We start from the raw sequence: 23,910 nt of genomic DNA, 5'->3' as shown, positions 1-23,910 counted from the left end.
AATACAACCTAGAGAAAGACATCACCCAAGTGCTCAAGCACTCTGTGTTCTCAAAGACATCAAAAGCAAGGCGTACCTGCTACTCTAAACATCTGCCAAATCATGTCTGCTTTTTAAAGCTATAACAAGATGAAGCCAACCAACCGCCCCCAAAACCCAAATCAAAACAGTGACCAACGATGCACAGAAGTTCCCCAAATGTACCCTATCAAGGAACCGAGAACATAAACATGAGGAACTTCCTATAAATAGATGCTAGCTCTTTATCATTGCCTGTCTCTGATACACAGACTTTAAACATAATAGTGATATGTATGTCTCTGTTTCCATTTCCTATCTTCTCAAGTAGACTGTGAAGCCTGAGACAGTTATCTCATTAATTCTTGTACCCCCACGGCATTTGGGTGGGGTTGAGGAACAACATGTACTAAGCCTGTATTCAGTGCCAGGGGCTGTACAGACTCATCACATTGATCATCTCATTCATTTTTTGAAATAATTCTTAAGTGGTAGGTATTAGCCCCATCTGACAGGTAGAGAAGCAGGCTGGAGTGGGTAAAATAACTTTCTCAGGATCACATGTTTAGTAAATGCTAGAGCAACAGTCCATACTTGAATCTGCTTCCTATGACACCTCTTTGCCTTTCGTCTACTTAGTGGCTGATAAATGGTAAGCGCTTATGGACACAGCCTAAGTTGTCATATTACCGTGCCTGAAATTATGCTTCTATAAGATGCAGCATCATGGGTAGAAACAGACCTTAAGATAAAATTCTATAAGGGCTAATTCTTAGATATCATATTTTAGATCTTAATTAAATCACCATATACCATCCACCCATGCAGGGACAAAAGGCATGCACTATCATTGTAAATTATACCTGTCATAAGGGCTTTAAATAAATTAGTTTAAGCCTCAAAACAACCCTTAGAGGTAGGCATCACTGTTACCTCTATTATGTTTATTTTACACCTTAGTAAAATGAGGCATGGAAAGTTTGCCAAAGCAGAACTGAGATTCAACCTTGACAACTCTGGTTCCTTTATGCCTATGGTTCTCAAACTTGATTGTACTTAGAATAACCTGGAAGTGTTCTGTACTCTGGGAAGCCCACACCTCACCCCTACAGATTCAACTAATGGGAGGTGAGGTCCTGGCACTCTTATCTTTATTAGTGGTCCAGGTGATTCTATTGTACAGACAGGGCTGGAAGGCCTGACTAGACTAGACCACCTCTGAATCTTACTGTGCAGAAACCTTGCTCTCTAAGAAGCTGGAACTGAGCACATGTATATAAATACACCCACCCTTCTAAGTGACTTCTGCCAACCAGGCTGTCTGAATTTTTTTAAATGTTTATTTATTTATATTGACAGAGAGGGAGACAGCACAAGCGGGGGAGGAGCAGAGAGCGAGGAGAGAGAGAATCTCGAGCACACCCCTCACTGTCTGCACAAAGCCGGAAGTGGGGCTCCAGCTCACGAACCGTGAGCTCATGATCTGAAATCAAGAGTCTGACACTTAACAGACTGAGCCACCCAGGCGCCCCAGGCTGTCTGAAATTTTAATACGAATTGCATTAATAAGACAATTGGTTAAGAGTAACTGAACCCACCACTTGAAATGAGAACTGTATGTGGTTTCGGTGCTGGGCACCAGGCTCGGGACTTTGTAGAGCTCTTTTCAGTGAATCCACAGAACAGCCCAGCCAGGTAGGTATTACTGCTATGAGTCAGGTATGGCCAACAGATTTCATCTTGCTTCCTTGTAATCTGGTTGATTGCCAGAGCTTGAAATCTTTACAAGCTTATTTTCAGCCTTTTTTTTAGTATATTAAAAACTACACTAATGTGTAGTTCATTTAAAAAAAAGAATACCCCCTATTCTAGAAAAGTGAATCCATACTTCTTCCCAGCATCATTAAGTGCCCTTCTGTTGTCACACTTCCCTCAGCTGCTAGAGCACAAGGAATATTTGTTAATTCCTTTGTGCCAAATGTTACCTGCTTGAGGACTGCTTGTATAAGAACCTAATAGTCCCCATTTGGGTGGCCTCTGTGTTTCTAATCTCTTTGTAATCAATATTAATTAGGATTAATGACCTATTTTTAGCTGTATCCCAGAGTCGCCCAGTCTTCAAGTCTAAGTGGTAGGATTTATGACACCAGAGATTTATTTATCTTTGTACATTATTTAATTTCCTTTGATTCTTTACTGTGGAGGTATAAGGTTACCTTTCTGCCATCTTTCTTTGTAACTTCCTGATCTTCGTAAGAGGAAGTGGCAGATTAGAATTTCAACCACAAAGGAGAAAGAATCTGTACAACAAGGCCTAAAGTTTCCTTAACATCAAATGTTTTCTACTGTAGCATATTTTAGACGATCGCACTGGATATTTCCATCTTAATCCATACAGTTTATTGGATATTTAGTTTAATAGATTCTATGGAAAATAACAGGACAGATTCTGAAAACGTATATCTGACTTTTCCTGGGACTGGGAGAAATTGACACTGGCCAATTATAGGTGTATTAATTTGTTGACTTAATTATATTGAATTATATGGAGTGTGGTTCAGTAACGTCCAAGATAGGAAACAAATGTGTTTTCTGCCCTTTCCTCCACACTGAGGTACCATTAAGATGACTCTCTAATAGCCTGGGTGTGTGTGTGTCAGAAAACACTTCATTCTATTAACAACTGATGCTACTAATACTGGGTGTTTATCATACTGACACCCACAGTGGCTTTGAGAAGAGTGAATGATAACTTGTATAGTCAAACCAGAGTTGCTTTTTTTTTTTTAAGTCATATTATACAGGGAGTTGACGGAGGTGTGAGTTCAGCTTCTAGAAACTGTGCCTAAGGTGCTAGTATGTTCAAACTGCAAGGGACTCAGATGATTTGGACCAACTTCTCTTAGTTTACAGATGAGGGAACTGACACGCACCAAGCTGAAATGACTTGCCCAGGCTCACACAAGTTTAGGAGGTGACAGAACAGCCTGACTAATTCAGCGGGTTCTCCCTGCTCACCATTTCCATTGAGCTGCGATGCCTCCCTCTTTCCCCACATCAGCTTCTTACAGTGATCTCTCACCTCAAGTGACAGTAAAGATTCAAGCGAGCATGAGACCCAGAGCCATGCCTTAATGCTATTTTTTTACACCTGAAAGGAGGCTTAACTGATGCTTGATTATTCCTTCGTCAATAAGGGAAGCCAGAGACAAGGACCTCTCTGGTGATCTGCCATCGTTTTATAAGTTCCTCATATATAAACTTTCCTTTTTTGTTTATCACAAATGATCATGTAATGATATGCTAGTATTGTGTAACCCTAATGTTCCCACTGTCAGCCATCCAACATTACCCAATCTTCTTTTCTTAATTTTAAGTAAATTTGTGAACTATCTTACAGTGTCTCAAGCCGATGTTAGTACACTTAGTGCCAGCTCATTGTGGGCGATCCATTCTAGTTTTTAGGTCTCCACACTTTAGTAAAGAAATAGTTTATCTCCCCAGTTACAAAGGATTTTAACCACTAATAGTATGATAGCTATCACACACAACATCAAAGCATGGGGCTGGCATCTTTGGAATGTACTGATTTTAACATTTGATAAGCCTACGGCTTCTATGGTCTGAATCGTTATTTCCATTGATGCCTTGATTTTTTGATAAATACACCACAACAGAAAGAAGTCAAAATTATCTCTAGGTAAAATAAATTTGTTTATTGGGAATTGTACAGTAGTCAGTGCAGTGGGGAAATTTGTACTTTGATGGCATAAAATATCATGGATATTTTTAACAATGGCTCTAAATATAATGCTGGACATATGGTAGGCAAATAAATAGTTGTCCACTGACTAAATACAGCATATTGTTGATTTTCCTTCAACACAATTTTAGTGCTAAGTATATTATATTCTATTACATGTAATAATATATCATTCTAAGTAAAACAAACCTTGCTAGATATTAGGTGTTGGGGAGGGAGCCCTTTTTCTGTGCCCTTGGTGTTTCCTTCTATGGCAAAGAAGTTCCACCATGCTAACACTGCTGACCTCTGTCCCCCCACCTCTCATTTCTCTCTGGAGCACGAGCCCTTAATGTGACTTGTGAGTTTGCAAGGAAAACCCAGGCCCCTGTAACCTGGATCCTTCAGTACCTTCCCTCCCTTGTCCAGATTTGGCTTGCTCACAGAGCACACACATTTGCCACCATTCTTGGACATGCAGGGACATTTATGCAATCATTCTGGCTGAAGCCTGGGATATTATAGCACTGTCTATGCCTGATGGATACCCCTGTCTGCTTCTGGGCTTTAGATGAGGAGGCCCACGTGCCTGATATAAGCTCATTTCCCAGAGTGGTGCTTTCTATGTAAAGGTAATATTTTCATCTTTCATTCCTCCAGAGGCAGAAAGACATTATGGATGAGAATGTAGGCAACAGCCTCAAACAGTCGAGGTTCAAATCCCTACTCTGTACTTGCCAAACTAGAACTGGAAGGATTTAATGAGTTAATATACGTAAAGTATTCAGAACAGTGCCTTCACAAGGTAAGTGCGCTATAAAAGTGTTTGGTATTAATGGTACTTTTTTTGTTTGGTTGCTCCATTGGTTCAGAGCACAAACCTGGAAAAAGGGGTCATGTGCCGGCTTCCCCCACATGCCTGCATAACAGAGTTTCAGAGTAACTTGTAAACTCAGTGACTAGGCTCATCTTACCCCTAAATAGATCTCACCCCCAAAATGATCATTCCTATTTTAGAATGAATACTATCACTCTGAAATTCTGCAGGAGTGCAGACCTTCCGTAAGGCTTCAGACCCGCCTGAATCTGACCTCGGCTTACACTTCCAACCTTGTCTGCCTAACACTGTGCTTTGGCCCCAGTCTTCCTCAGTTAGACTGAGCTGCTCAAGGTTCCTGAGTCGCAGCACGTGCCTTCACACCATAACTGGCTCTACTCTTGCTCCTCTGAATGATTTCTCTCCCTTGTCTGCTTGTTAAACCAGACCCTGCTTCCATGGCCCAGCTCACAGCCCTACTCCTTTGGCACACCTCTTTTTATTCCTCCTCAGTCGTGGACGCCTCTCTCCTTCTGTGTTGTGAAAGCAAAAGGACGTATCATCGCTATCATAACTTGCTCACCCACACTCGCTGACAATAATGTGAACTGTGACTTCCTAAGGGTCTGGACCTGGGACCAGGTCGTCTTTGCTTTGGTACACTCATCCTACCCCTCCCGACTCAGTGGCGCCCCTCATAAGTGATTAGCCAAATACTAATCCATCAAGAGGTCGCTCAACGCCTTCTCCAAAATTATTAATATCAGCCGTCTACGTCTCGCTACCTCACCCCTACCACCATTACCTTTTACCAGGTCTATTCCCATGGCCTCCTAAATTATCTGCCTGCTTCTGCGCTGGCCCCAGTCAGGTTGTCCCCCAAACAGCCATGAGAAAAATGGAACATCAAATTGTGTTACCTTTCTGCCTAATTAATGATCACCCTCAGAGTGATACTGAAACCTAGATTTGGACCTTTCATGCTTCCTCTCTTTTTCACCTCATCGTGTACACCCCCTCCTGTCTCCTCACTCACTGTGTTCTGGGCACACTTGTCCCCTTTCAGGTTTTCAAACTGACCAACCTCTTCTCCACCTCAGCCTCTTAGACGTTCTGTTCCCCCTGCCTGGAAGGCTCAAGCCTTATTACGATTTTTTTAATTGATGGCTTTAAGTCTCAGCTTCGAAGCCCCCTCCTAAGGAAGATGCTCCTGATCCTGGGTCTAAACTGAGGACCCTCCCCCGGCCCCTGTCGTGTAATTCCCTCTCACATGTAATCCGATACCTCATTATTTCCTTCACTACACTCACAATAACCTTTAACCTATGTTTTCTGGTGCTCCCTACAAGACTGGAAGCTCTGTGATGACAGGAATGAAGTCCTTGTTATGATTCACTTCTCAAGGCCAGTCACAGAGCAAGAGAGAAATGACAATTCCTGAATGGCCTTGGAAGCCTTAAAGATTCTTGGCATAGGAATGGGAACCAGAGCTCACCTGGTCAAAACCTTTTGTTTTACAAGTGAGAAAGTCAAGATCCAGGACTTGTAATGAGCTCTCCTGAGGCCCCCCCAGTCAATGCCTGCCTGGCGTCTGTCTCCTGGTGTTTGGGGGCATTCTTCATTATCAAGTTCTCTTGCCCTAGGCTTCTGGAAATTATGCAATAACTACAGATCGTTAATGAAATAATCTGACAGGAAAACCAACGCTTCATGCATTTCAACCTTTCACTGAGAAATGAAAGCAAAGCCTAAGGAAATGCCATCTGACTAATTTCTAACCAAGGCAAATCTTCTCTCTTAGTCACCCCTAACAAAAATGTCAATGTTCTACAAGCACGGTGAAAGCTGCCAAGGTCCATGGCAGCTTCCCAGATCGGTTCTGGCCTACAAGGGGATCTGGGGTGCACTGCAGAGCAGAGTGGTTTAGTGTTTCCGGGGCAAACAGAGAAAAACTAGCACCTTAAACAGACATTACCTTTCCTTGACCTCATCTGTGGTCTATTTGCCAATTTACTGTATTCATGTTCCTGTTTCTTTCCCTCTCAGGGTCTCAATTTTCTTGTTTCTACAATAGAATGGTTGATATTGGGGTCCTTTGGCCTTGATATTCTATAGTTTTGATTTATGGAGTTCATTCTCCTTGATCTTTAGTGAGGACATATGATTTGCAGAGCACTTTTCTTAGATCTACCGTGCACAGGAAGCCAGGTGATCACTTCAGCTCATAATAGCATACCATTAACGTCCTCTACTGTCCTGAGCACATGTAAGGTGCCAGTGAATCCTGGAGCTAACACCTCCTGTTTTATGCGCCCTACGTTCTCACTGTCTCTGCCAGACCAGTATATTCACAGGGAGAGAAGGACATTCTCAAAGCTGATGATGGGGCTTCTAATAGACAATGCAGGGTAGCCTGACTACCTGATCACAAAGGATCCTTTCCAAGACTGCCAACATTGCCTACCAAATGCCAAATGACTGTGGCACTTATTTAATCTACAAATATGTACTAAGCAACTCTTAGGTGATACACATTGTGCTAGGTACTGAGGAATCAGAAATAATTAGAAAATGATCCCTGCCTTCTAGAAATACATACTCTCATGGTGAGGTAGGCAGGCGAGCTATTATCATGCAGTCAGATATGTGCATGAGTAAAGCAGCTTTCTCTTGGTTTGCTCACAGGAAAGGGTATCACTAACTTCATCTGGGGCCTTTAGAATGGGCTTCGTAGAGCAGCATATTTGAACTAGCTCATGGAGGGGAAGAAAGAATTTACCTGGTAGATATAGAGGAAATCCACCCCTCGTGGAGAAGTAGCCGCACACAAAAGTATTGAGCGTGGGCTTGGGATCTTTTAGAATCAGTGAGGAATGTGGGATGATTTTGTGGTGACATCAGGGAAGGGAGAAGATGAAGAAGGGGAGAGTGGAAATGATGCTGGTGAACAGGTCAGAGTTGGATTGAGAGGGGTTTTATATACCACGTTAACGGGTTTGGACTCCATTCTACACAGAATGGAGATCTGTGCCAGTGTGTGTGTGTGTGTGTGTGTGTGTGTGTGTGTGTGCATGACACAATCAGGTTTGGGTGTTTAGGAAGAAAATGGCAGCATGGGAAGGATGGAGAATGTAAATTAGGCACAAGAGTATACAGCTTCTGGGGAGCAATGGACATTCTGGTAGCTACACTGATGAGTAAGTGGGGAGGCAAGCTTTGGAAAAGTGTTTTGGAGCTGATCGGTGAGTGCAAGGTTACGTATTTATACTAAGGAGTTTATGTCAAAAGATATGGCTAGGACTGCTACTCAAAGCTTTTTTTTCCTGTGGTTTGTACGACAGTTGTTAACGGAACACATACTGGGAGCCCTGCATGGCACTGAGTTGTGTGGATTGAAATAATCTATGCTGAAGACAGGACTTTTCTACAGGAGGCAAAAGTTTCCCACCTCCTGTATATGCTTATGGCTAAAGTCACGTCACGCCTCAAGGAGTGCGTGGTTGACATTCTCTCATGCAGCTTTGACAAACTTCTGGCATCTCAGATCCTCCATTAGCCACCACACAGGAAAGCTAACCTCGAGTCTGGCTCCATCACGGTTGGAGAAAAGCTCACCTGCATTCTCAAGAAGCAGGCCAAATACGACTGTGCTCCTGAATGTAACAGGGACAAGAGGACCAGTGTGAAATCCGGATCTTTGGAGGAAAGAATGCATACATTTAAAATGAATAAACAGAATTCTTCTCTCTTCTTCCCATTGGCAATGCATCTGAAGGCCTTGACTCAGCATTAGTGGACCTTTAATGCTCATGCTTGCTTGCCCATCCCTCTCGAAGGTGATTGATTCCATTGTTGGCTGTTTTCACTACATGAATGTGGAATCTTTGGAGTGCCTAATTCTTTGCAAGTTCCATTGGAGGGTGGAAAAGCTAGAACAAGCTGTAACCAGTCAACCGGCCCAGTGACTCAGGAGCTTAAGCATTTAACTAATTAGCAGAGAAGAATGTGGCAAAGATTGCAGTTAATAAGAATGAAAGAAGGATCACTGGGGCCTGAGTTATGCAAGCTTCTATTTCCTTTTGGGACCATATCAGAACTTCAGGAGAAGAAAGGCTACCTTTTACCTTTGAGGAATTTTCAGAGTTTTTTTTTTTTTTTTTTTTAATTGGTGACTGACGAAGAGAAAAATTTCAACACCTCAGAAAAATGCCTCATCATTTCCTCTTGTGAAATCTGGGTGCTTTTGTATGAATTCATGTTAGGAATGTGGATCCCCATCCATGAGGGTCATTTTTAACCGAAAGCTGCTATCGAGTGGTAGTGCTGGTTAGAAAGGGCAGAGTACTTGTCTTCCCCGAGCATTCTATGACCTATATTTATCCTTCGAAGGCAAGAAAATGTCATATGTGAGAGCACAGTCTTTTGTCAAATATGTGAAAATCCCAGCTCAACCTCTTCCTAGCTACAGGACTGTCCTCTCTGAGCCTCAGTTTTCTCATCTCTGAAATGGGATGAATTATATCTGCTTCCCAGGGGGTTCTGAGGATTAAATAACAACCTGTGAAAAATATTAACCTGGTGTCAGGCACACAATATTCATTTAACCTTATGGTTGTTATTATTAACAAAAAATAAAAGAAAGAGAAAATGCACACTTACATTGTCTGTTCACATTCATAGTGGTATTTACTCAGATTGTAAGTGGGATTTTTCCAAGTAAAGGGAAAAGTCTGGCTTCTACTTTTATTAGATAAAAACGGTGAGTTAAAAAAGTTACCTTTATGAATGATAATTCCTAGTGGTAAAGAAAGATAGAATGTTAATACTTTATTTTTTGACCTTTTTATTTAGTTTTTGTTTATTTTTTCCTGCCTCATTTCAAAAAAGAATTTCAAAGTAGGTTATAAACCTATAAACAAAGACAAACTAAATTAGGATTAACTTTTTTCACCCATAATTTGTTTTCCCCTATAATCTTCTCAACATTTAAAAAAGTTGTATAATTCCCCAATTGACAAATAGAGGTTGCTGAATATGTATTTATTGAATTTAATTGAAATGAGCAGAAAAAAAATTCAATAAATGTTTTTCTTCGAGAACTTTTTTTTGTCAACATGTTTCTTAAGTTTGACCATAATATGGATTTCAACTTAGAAATAACGAGATCTCTTTGTATTACTTAAAAGCTCATGCTAATCCACTTTAAAATTAATTTTGATACTTTAATTATTTTGAAAAGGCATTAAATTCACACAGTCCAAAATCGGAAAGGTACATAAAGCATCCGTGGAAATTTCTCTCCTATTCTTGTTCTTCAGTCACTCACTTCTACCTGGAGGCATCCTATGTTCTCAATTTCTGGTTTCGATCCACTGTTGAAGTTTGTGAAAGAACACCAGGCCAAGGTCAGCATGTGGAACAATGACCACTGCTTGCCTTTGAGATTAGAGATGTGTGGGTTCTATCATGGATTCTTCTCCTTGGTAGCTTCACGTCTTTGGGCAAGGGGCTTGCCATCTCCAAGATCCAGTCTCTAACTCTGTAAGTGAATAAATTCTTTCCTGGGAGGTTATGAGGTTTAAAAAAGAGGACACATGCAAGTAAAGACTACATTCTTTCATCTTCTGTGTATTTCAGTCTTTGGACCTAAAGCTCCTTTGACTGTTACGTGCTTTAGTGACTCGAATGCATATTTAAAACTTTCAGACTGGTCATTTGAAAGATGAGGGAAATACTGAGGCATTTCTTCATCTTCCCATTTCTGGGGTTGCTGCATGAATGTTGATGCATTTATGCATGTAAGATCCATGGACCTTCCATGTATTCCTCACTGCTATGGGCTTCCTTTCCCCTCCAGCTGTATCCTTCTTATTCTTACTCACCCGATTCCAATGCCATTGACTTCAGAAAACCCTTTCCTTGCCAAATGGAGCAGGAATTAGATTTCCTTTAGTTCAAGTCCACCTTTCTTCTACAAATGTAACAGACTCTACAGTGTGGTGGTTATGTGTGTTAGTTTTGGAGGCACACAGACCTTGGTTGGAATCTGGACTTTGTCACTTTCTAGCTAACTAACTTCAGGCATCGAACTTACTGTGCCTAAACCTCAGTTTTCTCACTGGAAAATTAAGCTAGAAATACCTCCACCCCTGGGATATTTGAGGATAAAAGGAAAAATATAATAAAAGCACCTGATATGTAGCAAGTGACCAGTAAGTGGTGGCTTTTGTAATTATTATTCCGAGACACAGGAGAGGCCTAGATACCTTCCAAATGCTCTTCCCCGTCTGGCCAGCAAAAATGGGGGCTTATGGATATGCAAAGAAGCTAGTGTTTTATAATGGTGGTTAATGATGCGTGGTCATACGTGTCATACGTGAGAACAACTTCTAGTTGCCATTTGCATTTTGTTTCACATCACGGTCTTCAGTGCATCACTGAGTAAGTGTTGACTGCATTCACGAGAATAGGCTAGAACGAAGCATCGTGGAAGAGTATCGAGAGTACATCAAATCTGCTTGCAAATTTAGCTTCTTGCTTGTATTATGGTTGCTTTTCTACCTTCCTTCCTCCCTCCCTCCTTCCCTTCCTTCCTTTCTTTCATTTCCCTGACTCACTCCTTCCCTTTGTTCCTTGTCTATTGTGGAAAATAAATAATAGACTGGTTCTGCTTTCAAGGAAGACACAAGGGAAGAAAAATCGTAATTTATTAGATGGCATTCACACCCCAGTCCTGGTGCTAGACATACTTTCTACATGTTCTCATTTAGTCTTCACAGCAGCCCTGAGGTATTAATTGCCCAGAAAGGGTAACCAAGTCGTTACCAAAGTCACACAACTAACAAGCAAATCTGGGATTTGAAAACAAGACTCTCTGATTCCATATGTAGTTGGTAAATGTGGGCACAATGTGTGTGTGTGTGTGTGTGTGTGTGTGTGTGTTGAAAATATCAAATAGCACAAGTTCCCTGAAGACACTAGATTCACTCTTTGGGAGACTGACGGTGTCTCTTGTCCCAAACTCCATCTTGCTCTCCGTTCTTGCACTTGGAGAAAGTGAATAAGTTTTGGGGTCCGCGAGCCTTCAATGCTCTTTTACTTTTTCTGAGGTTGGAAAATAATCTTCATATCTTTCCCCTGGAGCTTCCACTTTTGTTATCTGCTCACTCCTGATGTATGCTTGCCTCATCACCAAAACATGGTGCCTGACAGCATCCTTGGTGCCCAGCAAATGTTTGTTTAATGGATGAATTAATAAATAAATGGGAGAGTGAAGGAGAGTTGCTGATATTAAGTCATTTATATGTTGGCCTTTGTCTTGTTCTTCTGGATTTCTGATATTGGTTTCTAGCAGAAGCTCAAAACCCCTCTTCGTTCTTCTGCTCCTCTAAGTTACCCTTCCATACACATGCACAAAGATGGGGAGGAAGGCTGATTTGGGCAGTCAGTTTCGGGGTGCTAACTGAGTGGTTTTAAAGAAGTGGAGACATAGGGATTGGATAAGAATCTTTCTGGGGAAATGTGGATATGGCCTTTAAAAATGGAAAAGGCCAAAATCTATGAAAAGTAGAGGATTAGGGTTTTGGTCCACTTTGATTTGAGGTTAGTTGGCAATACTTTGTCCAGGAACAAAAGGAATTTTCCGTGTAGTCTTGTCGGATTTATTGGAGTTTCACATTGGGGCTTGGGGCTAACAACTCAGCTAATACTTACTACTTTTCCTTTCTCTCAGAGATATAAAGGGAAAGGGTGGTCATGGACATTGGTGAGATTCAGATATTTACAAGTTCCTGGCCAAATACCGTATCTTTCGACACCAGTCTCACCCCTACCCTCAAAAGTGACTTCTTATTTCAATGCCCTTTCTCAGTGTTCTGTCTGATTGTTTGCAAGCCACGAGGCAATCTCCATGCTGACACGTTCATCTCATTTCTGATGGGTTAAGCGCTAAATATACATAACTCCGAGATAGCGTTAAGATTTAATCTGTGGGATTCTGGGGAAGAGAAGTTGAGGTGTTAATCTCACTTACTGGATGATTTGGGTCTCGAACTGATTTATCAATAAGTGTTTCTCAGTTTGACCACTTTCTTGGGGGAAACTTCTTGGACTTTGCTCCTTCTTCACTGCACCTTTTCCCCTCAACAGATATCAAGGTTTGAGGAAACATACTAATAGAGAAATCAATTAGTGCTCTTAGGGCTCTCACAATGTGATTCCTGGGAATTGCTGATTCACCAAATTCATCTTGGTCAGGTGTATATTTACCACTTAACCCATCAATTCTCTCAAGCTCCTTTGGGTTTCAGATCCCCTTGGCAATTAATACACTAAGATAAAAGCATGGTGTGTTTGCAGAGAATGCTGTGGCTCTGCTCTCTCTGGGGTACATGGAAAAGTCCTTAACTGCAGTCCTGATCTACCATTTACATAGGAGATTCTCTATAATCATTTGCCTTGTTCAGGTTGGTGATTTCAGTCTCTCATCTCTGAATGACTGAACATGTCTAATTCCCATTTTAATCATATTACCTGGATGAGCAAAAGTAGCTCTACACTGATTTATGCATTTTAGCTGCCAAGGAAAAAAAAAACCCAGTCCCACGTGATGCTTAACCTATATTGAGGGCAGCGACAGGCCATAGGCATTGGTGTTCTTGCAGACTATGAGATATTTTATGTTCTGATAAGGGATAAAAATTCCTGTCTCAAATGGCTCCCCATCATACTGAGATCTTGCAACAATAACATTACTGATTCAGACATTAATCTTAAGTATCTAGGGAGCCCTGAAACATTGTAACCCACTAGCAAGGACCATGGTAATTGCCACGTAAATCCCCTCCATAATCTGGCTCTTATTATGAAGCCAGCCAAGGTTTGGCCTTAAATCATCCTGGTTGAACAGAGCCTTGTAGAAACACTATCACCTACACCTATCTCTGCTTCTTTTCATTAACCTGTTATCCTCTTTACAAATGGGGTTTTTCACCCACTCCCTTCCTCCAGATTAGTAATGCCCTGTTAAGTAAACAAACATGAAATTTCAAAGGGAAACTGGAAAAATAATCATTACCAGCTGCCATGTTAAGCATTGCGGAAATGCTCATGATTTCCAGAGAAAAATCCATGCTGCCCTTTGAAGGCACTCAGGCCTTTAGAGCTGGATAAATGTATAACTTCCAGGCCAGGCTCCATTCTGTTTCAACAATAAGTTCTGAACCTTGGGAAAGGTGCTGAGAAATGAACTTTGGTTTTCGCCACAATCCATCTGGAGCATTCTGTGACGACATTGACTTTGAAGTTAGGCTGACCTGGCCAATCCTACTGCTCACCAGCTTGGGTGAGTTATTCATTTCTTTGTCCATTCATTCAGTCCACAAATACTTTGTGTTGTATACTTGCTAGGCACTGCCTGCACCAACCCCCTCCCACCACCAAAAAATCCCCCCAAACACCCAGAAAGACAATGGGAACAATGGGAACTCAAAAAAATTTAACCAGACTCAGAAGGTCAAGGAGGGCTTCTTAGAGGAAACACTGTCTAAGATAAGACATGGAGGATGAAGAAGATCCACCTCAGTTTTCTCATCTGTGAAATGGGCATGATGTACCTACCTTGAAAGTAGTTATAACGCTAAATGAGATGATGGTCCTTAAATGAACGTCTGCAATAGACTCAGATTTGGCACCTGATAAATCTTACCAGCATTTTTATCTGGTTATAACTGTTATATTTTCCATTATATACAGTTTGGAAATGGCATAGATATACTAAAAAAGGAAAAAATAGGGGCACCTGGGTGGCTCAGGAGGTTAAACGTCTGACTCTTGATCTCAGGTCAGGTCTTGATCTCAGGGTCCTGAGTTCAAGCCCCATGTTGGGCTCTGCAATGGACGTGAAGCCTAGTTTAAAAAAAAAAAAAAGAAGAAGAAAAAAAGAAAGAAAAGCCACTTGTATCCCACATTCTAAAATTTTTGTACCTTTTGTTGACATTTTAACATATTTCCTTTCAAACATTTTTATTCCTTGGTATACTCATATTTGGGAGTTATCCTCTTAATGTATTTTGGATCCTTATTATTTTAAAGTTAGCTGTGTATCCTAAGTATTTTCCCACATTGTTGCACAGTCACTGTAAACTATTTTCAGTGGCTATGTACTACATCAAATGGATTTATTATAATTTAGTTAATAATTCACCTATTTCTATTCATTTAGGCTGTTTTCAATTTGTAGCTATTATAAATTGAATTTTAGACTATTATAAATCATGCTTAAGTGAACATCTTTGTGCATAAATCTTTGTGCCTATTTTTGATTATTTCCTTAGGCTAGCTTCCCAGAAATAGAATGGCTGGGTCATAGGCTATGAATATTTTTAAGGCTCTATAGTAATATTGCCAAATTGTCTTCCAAAGGGGTTATAACAATTTACATTCTGACTGGGAGCAAATAAGCTGGCCTATCTCCACATGCGCTCGCCAGCTAAATCGAACTTGCCGTTACCGTTATTATTACCATGCGCCATTTAGGTCCTCAGGGGCATAACAGGTTTTCAAAATCCAACAAGATTTTTTTTTCTTTTGCCTCTAAATTTAAAAGCACTACTTATACTTTATAACTACTGGGAAAATAGAGAAAAATAATCAAACAAACCAAAGAAAACCAGAGTATGAATAATCCCGCTAATCAGAGATAACCACTCTCAAACCAGTATTTTAAAATCGTATTTTCAATGTAGATATGCGTTTTCATAATTGTTCCTCTGCATTGTCATTAGTATTCTTTTTAACATGTCATTTCAAACAATTGCCTCTACAATCATTTTTCTGATAGATACATTTTATTTTTTCTCCCACCCATGGAGATGTTAGGAACTAAGCATCATTATCAAATTCTGTAGACTAGGGTTTCTTGACCTTGGCATACTTTGGACCAGATAATTCTTTGCCAGTGGAGGGCTGTCCTGGGCACTACAGGATGTTTATCGAATCCCTGGCTTCTACCTACCAGATGCCAGTGGTACCAACCCACTCACACCCAGACTTGTGGCAACGAGATATCTCCAGGCATTGACAAGTGTCCCCTGGATGGCAAACCTCCCCCGGGCTGATGCCACTGGGCTATACGACTATCCCCACCGTCCTGTGCTGCTGGAATGGCCGTGATTATCCTGGATTTAAACTACCCAGTGAGGGCACTTTCACAACCAGCTGACATGGCACATTCAAATTTTGGACAGCTCTGCCCCAAAGTGTTTCCTTACATGAATCTGAGTCTTCCTGAACTTTCTAGTCATGATCTTAATTTTTCATTTTATATATATATATATATATATATATATATATATATATATATAATATATGTACATATATATGTAATAATGTATATATGTACATATATAATATATATATATATATATGCAGAAATATTTTGTCTTTTGTACAACTTTGCCAACACTAGAAGGCTACTAACATATCCAAATGAAACAACTCCTTTATTTTTCCCCATTCCCTCAGACACCCTTTCAATTCCCTCCCAACACTTTCTCTGTCTTCTGAGTGTGTTTCTCTTTTCGTTCTTTTACCCTCTTTTTGGTGTGACATCAACTGTGAGCTGAGCAGAATAGAGGAAACCAGATTTTCCTGCCTCTATCTCAGTCCATAGACTATGAACCTTATGAAGTTGCCTTTATTCAACCATGCCTGATCCACCCAAATGGAAATTTCATATTCTAAAATCGAATATATTTCAATGTATTCAAACATCAAATTTACCTTTCTGGAGACTATATCACATCAGTGACTCATATTTCATTTATTAATGACCAGAGACTCTAAAATCATTCACAAATTCCCCAGCTTGGCTTGTCTGATTAAGCTGAGAGTCAGCTGCCCCATTACTAATGACCACGTGCCTTATAGTAACTAGATAGAAAATTATAGAAATATAGACAGATATAATAGGGAGGGACCAAAGAAACTATGTGATTTCACATCCTCCTTTTATAGACTGAAACCAAGGCTCAGAGGTAAAATATTTGCCCACATTTCACAGCTACTAACTCATAGTAAGATTTCATCTGGAAGCTTGATTCCCAGACTGCTGATTGATCCTAGGACACCAAGGGAAACAATGGGATGGGTTAAGGAAAAAAAAAAAAAAAAAAAAAAAATATATATATATATATATATATATATATATATATTCTGTTACTGTAGGTAGATGGATAGGGCAAGAAAATAAAGATAGACTGCCAGGTACAACCTACAAGAGTGAGGTCTGCAAAGACAGAGAATTGACAAAGAAGCTCAGGAAATTAGCTAATATGTTTTGATATCAGTGGCCAAAGACAACAAAATATGTTTGACTGGGCGGATCTGAACGGGAAAAGGAATGGATCAATCGAGTACTGCGACTTCTAAGCATTTGGGTCCTCCCTTTCGATAGAGCCTCTTCAAATTAATCTCATTAATTGACCACAGGAATTTTGGACAGACAGCAGCAGTTGCTACTCTGGATCTGTGAGTAAATTAATCCTGGTCACATGAGTCCCCTGTATTTCGCCATCTCTCCTATGCCTTTCCTCGTCTTTCTCTAGCTGGTCAAAGCTCTATTCCATTAGAAAGAGAAAACAATTTCTAGAAGGAGCCTTCGATGAATTTAACCAAAAAGTTACCACCGGTATCACGTTTAAAAACAATAATAATAATAATTAGAAAAAACAATCCTCACTATTTTGTTTCTAACTGGCTTCGGTTTCCCAAGCACCTATCAAGTTCAATAAATGGACAATATAAATAAACAATGTGGCTATTTCGCAAGCCACTTGCACACTTATCTCCCCTCCCTGCAGCCTTTTCCCTGTCAACTCATAAACTTTGTATGTGCTCTGTGACTCAGCATACCTGCGACAATAACTATATGGCCCTTTATAGATATCAACAGGATGTTTGATTTAGGTTAGCCGTGAATAAATACTGATATCACTAACCCTAAACATCACAAGTAAGATAAAAATAAATATTCTGACCTTGCGGTGAGTGAGTAATTGGACATGAATTACATTTGTCTTTTTGATAATGATGCAAAGCAGAATGGCGGAGTGAAGGCACATCCTGTATTTATGTGCCTTCCACCACAATAGGTAATTAAGTGGAGCTGAATAGTTTAAGGTCAAACTGAGGTTCTGCCCTTGATTCGCTGCTTTCAGGAACCCGGCAGAGATGGAAAAGGTAAACAGTGATGCCCTCCAATGGCGAGGACATTTAGGAACCCGGGTTTTAGAATCAGGGAGAAAAACTGCTGTCAAAGTCCTGCTCTGTCTAGCCTAGTGGTTTCTCTGGGCACAGATGAGATGAAATATGAACATGTTGTACAGTAGGAGACACGCACGTGGCAGAAATTAATAGTATTGCTTCCCTATGGGGAAGTGAAATTTCTGGTTCCATTTAAGTAAATGGTTCCTAACCCTTTAGAAGTGGTCACGCACCTTTTTGGAAAATATGATACTGTGCGCACACTTCCCAGTGGAAACACAAACACAAGCACCCGCCCCCCATATCTACCACATACGCACACACATGCACGAGCAATCTCTCACACACACTCCATACATATCCCACACCCCGTATACACCACACATGCACTCCCATCCAGGATTCCCCGAAGCCTAGAAAAACAGCTCGGTACAAGGTGCTTGGGGGCAAAAAGCCTTAGATCCAATACCCTTCATCCAATGTGCCAATATTTCCCAGTCTCTTCCCATTTAAAAATCAAAGCAGAGAAAAGCCTGCAAGCTTGCCCAAAGTCAGGGCTGGTTTATGGGTGTGTGACCTGTGCAGACGCACAGGACCCTGCACTGCCCGCAGTCACTCATCCTGTGGCTTGCCAAGCAGAGACTCAGTCTCTCCCCGCTTCCGACTCCCCCACCCAGCCTTCTCCAGCACACCCTCTCCTCTTAACGCTGTGTTTCCCTCCATCACACTCATCCTCATTTCACGTAGAAATGTTATACGTTTACTGTTTGATTCCCTAATCAGCTCCATGAGAGGAGGGCTTTGATTTCTGCCACAAGCCACACCTAGTACAGTGCCTGGCGCACGGCCAGCCCTTCGGAAATCTGTGTTGAATGAATTAGTGACTTCAGCCCAGCCACCTTGAGAACAGAGCATACCTAACGCTTAACCAGTGAACACAATTCGATGCCATTCTATTGTCCCTTATTACAGCACCGCCCTGCACACTGAGAAAATTCAGAATTCTCTGGGGGTCAGCAGATACCCATGACGCTCTTGGAATAAGAATCTGTGCATTTGACTGGAGGAAAAATAGGAGGCACTTTTAATGAAAACAAGCTTCAATTTTGCTGTCACACAGATTACTAGGATAGTAGAGAGCAAAAGAAAACCCTAACACTTCTTGAATACCTACTCTGTGCCAGGAGATAGGTACTTAAACGCAGTTTGCCTCATTTACTTCAATGATCCCTCAGCACACTTGTGTATGCTTGATTATCTCCATCTTCCAGAAGAGGAAACTGAGGCTCAGTATCCCCCACCTCAGCTCCCTCAGCCAACCAGAGGTGAATATGTCAATTAGCCATCACGAAGTGATAACTATGGTTATTATTACTGTTACAACGTATCAAACTTTGTAACTTGGGAAGCTCGCATCTTCCTGGAAACGATAGTGTACCCTGTATGGGGATATTCAGGTTTGGGAGCCAGTTTTCTTCCTTGCCTTTTTGTTGGGTTTTGTTTTCTTTGGTGAGAGTTAAGGAAAGGGGGTCAGGGGGCAATCTGGTGTCAGTTATTCATTTCCTCCTGTATTCATTTACTCAGGATTTACGGTGCCAGGCTCTGTGCTGGCTGCTTGTGGGGGGGATACAGAGGTGAATCAGACCCTGTCCTATTCCGAAGAAGGTCACTGCTTCCTGTCGGCAACAAAACATACAGTTATTCCATAAACATTCCCTAAGCATCCACACTGTGTGCCCAGCCCAGGGCTAACTGACAAATGGAATATCACCCTTTTCCTCATGGAGCTCCCAGTCTGGAAGGAAGGCCCCCGACTTCCAATTGACGTAATGGTCAAAATGCAGAAGCTATTGTAAGTGGCTGTGAGAAGAACAAGGGTCTGTCTTGCTCCTGGATGTATTCCCAATGCTTAGTGAAGTTCCTGGCACATACTAGCTGCTCAATAAATATCTGTTAGGACACTGAAGTGCTTCAGTGCCATCATATATGGGTCTAGTGTGGTGGGAGATAGTATCTGAGAGACAGGTGGTATCAGAGAGGTGATATTTGAGCTTTTCTTAATTTAAAATGTTTGCAAGGAAACGACACAGGAGGAGATAAAAGATCATGATGACTCAAAGACTAGCTGTGCTAAAATGTGTGTGGGGACAGTGGGGTTTGACTGGGGTCTGAGAACAGCTGGGGTGGGGGAGGGGACAAGAAGCTGTGAGGTAGACCCAGGATTGCAAGTGTGAGACCCTATGGGCTTGATCTAGTCAATACACTGGAGAACCTCTTGGGCTGGCGCATTGTCAGAAGAGTTTGAATTCACATACCTACACCACAGACACCACTATTCTCTATTGCCCACAGAGCGTCTTCACATATTCATGTGGGCTTTCTGCCCAGGGAAGACAACTAGCCAAGATGGCTGGATGGGGAGTCTTAAAAAGGCAGAGCTCATTAAAACTCCCCTTGAGACAATAAGAAAATGTCAGTAAAGGGTTGGGGGTTGAACTGAGATACAGAGGCAAAGAGCAAAAAAAGAGTTAATTTGGAATTGACATTCGGAATCTTTCGTGGGGAGAGAAACAGGAAACCAGGGGATTTGTATTCAGTCCAGATGTGAGATGGGCAGGAAGAGGGAAGGACCATTCAGAAAGATAATAGGTTTCATTCTCTGCCCTCTGCCTGGAGCAGAAGAGGGGGGGTTGATTGCGAGGGTACAGGAAAGGAGAAAGAGCTAGGCCCCTGATCTCTTAGCATTCCCTTCTGGTGGAGTCATCTGTGTGAGTGAAGGGTGAGGAGGTCTAGTGACCTAAGTCCCATGTTTTCACAGTTCCTCACTTACCTAAAATGTTCTGGCTCTTATAAAAGCAGCAATGATTTACACAGTGGTAATATTCAGTGTTGGTGTGGTTATGGAGAAATGAGCAACTTCATACACAGTTCTGGGAGGAAACTGGTAAAGCCTTTTGAGACAAAAAAAAAAAAGGTTGGCAATATTTTCTAAGAGTATTTTAAAAAAAACAACACTTCCAGAAATCTGTCCTACAGAAATAACCTGAAATGGAGATAAATGTACACACAGATGTTCATCACGGTATGTAAAATAGTAAGAAAACTATAAAACATCTAAATATCTGATGTCATAGCAAATTTTGGTATCTTCATAAAATGAATAATACGCAACAGTTGCGTGCAGAATGTTGTGTAAGAGCATTCAATAACCCGAGACAGCATTTGTGTTATAACATCAAGTGAAAAGAGCAGGATACAGAGTTGTATACATGATGTGATACGCATAGAAAGAAATTCCAAATTCTACATGCCAGGGGTTAGAAAACTATGGCCCACGGACCAAATCTATTCCACTGCCTGTTTGTGTAAATAATTGAAACACCGCCACACTTGTTCTTCATGTGTTGTCTATAGCTGCCTCTGTGCTACAATGGCAGAATTGAGCTGTTGTGTGAAGGACTCCATCACTCCTCAAAGCCTAAATATTTATCATCTGGTTCTTAGAGAAAAAGTTTGCTGACTCTTGCTGTACGCTAAAATGTTAATCGTGATTTTTGTAATTGCAGAACGGTGTTTTTGAGAAAGCTTTGTTATATTTATCTTTTATTTTCACAATAGACGTGTATTATTTTTATAATGGGTCAAAAAAGGAGTATCTAAAAATATCTGGCTACAAAAGAGAACAGAACATCCAGTATGATTTTGCTCAGTTCTGAATTCGGCTATGCAAAGTGAGGCAGTTTTGCTTACGTTGCTCTGAGTATTAGGAAGTCCCAAAGCTAACCCCCAGGGGTGATGACCGTAGTACATCCTTCATAGGTGTGTGTGCAAAGGGAAAATCTCATGTGTTCCATAGCTACAGATATGGCTACTATGCTGATTCGATGTCCCTTGCTGACTAGTTGGGGAAGTATGTGTGATGATGGAAAGAGAATCATTTCCCCCTGGAGCTGACCTTGGACCAGAAGAGGATGCCTAAACACTTCTGGTCCCCAGTTGCCTGGTCTTCAAAACCAGCATAATAACCCATCAACCTGCTACTAGTCAGAGGGCTGACTCAGATATCTTCTTGACCTTCTGTCTGGCTCTCAACTCTGCATTTCCACGATTTATCACTAATATTTGTTCAGCTTTTAGCATCAGCGATCTTGATCACTTGACTTCCAGAATTAGTGGGATGCAGGGATGGCAGTCAATATGCAGGAGAGAAAAGCCTCTCACTTTTCCAGGAAACTGTCACACATCACCTGATGCTACCTGGCGGCCTCTGGGAAAGAGGGCCCCAGGTGGGATGGTACCCCTGCTTCTTCCCTCTCCCCAGCCCATGCTTTCTCCAGTGGCTTTGATGTTGTGTGTCAAGGGTCCTGAGATGACTGTCGTTCCAGGGATTGTTCGAAGAAATATGATGTCTGTGGGAAAGAAACGCAATTCTGTTCGCTATGCATCAGCCACCAAGAAAATGTACTAAAATAGCTAAGAAGGCAGTTCACCGGAAGAAAAATTCAAATAGATATTTTTCTTTTAGTTCATAGTTCTGGTTTCTGTTTTTAATGGGGTTTTCATGGGGGAAAATATTCAACCCGAGAGCTGGACATTTTGAGACAGCAGAGGTGAGGACACCCACGTATCTTTCATTGTTTCCACAATTTCCCAGCCAAGTTCAGGCGCCATCCCTCGCAGGCAGACTCTTTTCAAAGTGTCATGTGGGCGATGTAAGACAAAGAGCATGCGTTTTCAGTTCTAGGAAGAATACATTCTGAGGATCTACTTACAGCATGGTGACTGTAGTTAATAATGTGTATGTTGGAAAGTTGGTGAGAGTCAGTCTTAAGCATTCTCACCGCAGAAAAAAAGAAAGGTACCTCTATTAACTATGTGAAATGATGGGTGTGTTAATCACCTTCATCTTGGTAATCATTTTACAATGGCTATGTATATCAAATCATCAGGTTGTATACTTTAAAAACCAAAACCAAAACCAAACAAACAAAACCCCCCAAGGTGTCCTGTGCCGATTATTCCTTTGTAAGAATGTAGCCAATGAGAAAGTTGACAGATAGCTCACTTACATGGAAAAAAGGAAAAAGAAAGATATCTTGGATATCCCTTCTACTGAATCACTTAAATTATCCTCCTGCAAATAAATATGTTCCAATGGGTGACTTTCTTGTCCACGGCTCTGTATGCCTAGGATTTGTTTCCTAACAACCGGAGGCAATGGGAATAGATAGACCGTATCTTCCATTCCATTTCACAGGGCAGGACAAGCTGGTGACATCACATTTCTGGTAAATGCAGAGGGTTGGAAAAGGCTACCTATCTTCCCCCCCACCCCTAATTCCTGCCTAGGAACTTACACATTCTTACCCATCATTTCCATCTTGAGCACTGCAATTCTGACACTCTTGCTGAAACCACATTGGACTGACTTTAGGCACCAGTTTCTAAGGTCATACGTGAGCCACACAACAAACTTGCCTTACGACCTTGGAAGTACTGATCTAATACGACTAATCACGACAGTCACCCAACTTACTCACGTATTCAACTCTAAATTACCTGGTTCTCTCAAATATAACACACACACAAAGACTGAAATTCTCTTTGGTGTTAAGAAGATGGCCGTTCAAGTTTTAATTGAGAAAGTTTAGAGTCCTTTAGCTTCATTCCACCCATGTCCCTTCACCACCACCCAACCCCACTGGCAGGAGAAAGATGTTTACCGATGACCCTGGCATCACAATATAAGAGGAACTTTTATAATTCTGAGATGTTTTGTAAATGCTCTCTTCCTCTGAGAATGCCTTCACTTCTCTCCTTTAACTACGTGCTTCCATTTAGTTTCAAGACCCAACTAGAATTATCCTGCACCAGGGAATTCTCCCTTAACTTCTATAGCCATGAAATGGATCTATGCCATTTCATTCCTTTCCGTTCTAGTACAGAAGTGACTTGCCATTCAAGAGTCAGACTGTTTGAATTTCAATTTTGAATCTCTCCTCAGTAATTTGACCATTCTAGGCATGCTATGGACCCATTTAACCCTCAGTTCTCATCCTGAAAATGGCTC

At 41.3% G+C, this 23,910-nt stretch overlaps 2 long non-coding RNA genes across 2 annotated transcripts in view; one reads left to right on the top strand and one right to left on the bottom strand.

Moving 5' to 3' along the window:
• The first annotated feature begins 4,429 nt into the window (after positions 1–4,429).
• The window catches only part of LOC131494623 (uncharacterized), a 42,392-nt gene continuing 22,911 nt past the window's right edge, over positions 4,430–23,910 (top strand). Inside the window, exon 1 of the long non-coding RNA XR_009253498.1 lies at positions 4,430–4,565. This is a non-coding gene — a long non-coding RNA (uncharacterized LOC131494623). The remainder of the gene's footprint in view (positions 4,566–23,910) is intronic.
• The window catches only part of LOC131494621 (uncharacterized), a 249,758-nt gene continuing 240,082 nt past the window's right edge, over positions 14,235–23,910 (bottom strand). The window contains exon 3 of the long non-coding RNA XR_009253496.1: positions 14,235–14,483. This is a non-coding gene — a long non-coding RNA (uncharacterized LOC131494621). The remainder of the gene's footprint in view (positions 14,484–23,910) is intronic.

Source organism: Neofelis nebulosa, chromosome 14, assembly GCF_028018385.1.
Source record: "Neofelis nebulosa isolate mNeoNeb1 chromosome 14, mNeoNeb1.pri, whole genome shotgun sequence".
Classification (NCBI taxonomy): Eukaryota; Metazoa; Chordata; class Mammalia; order Carnivora; family Felidae; genus Neofelis; species Neofelis nebulosa.
This window is presented reverse-complemented; position numbering and strand designations above follow the sequence as displayed.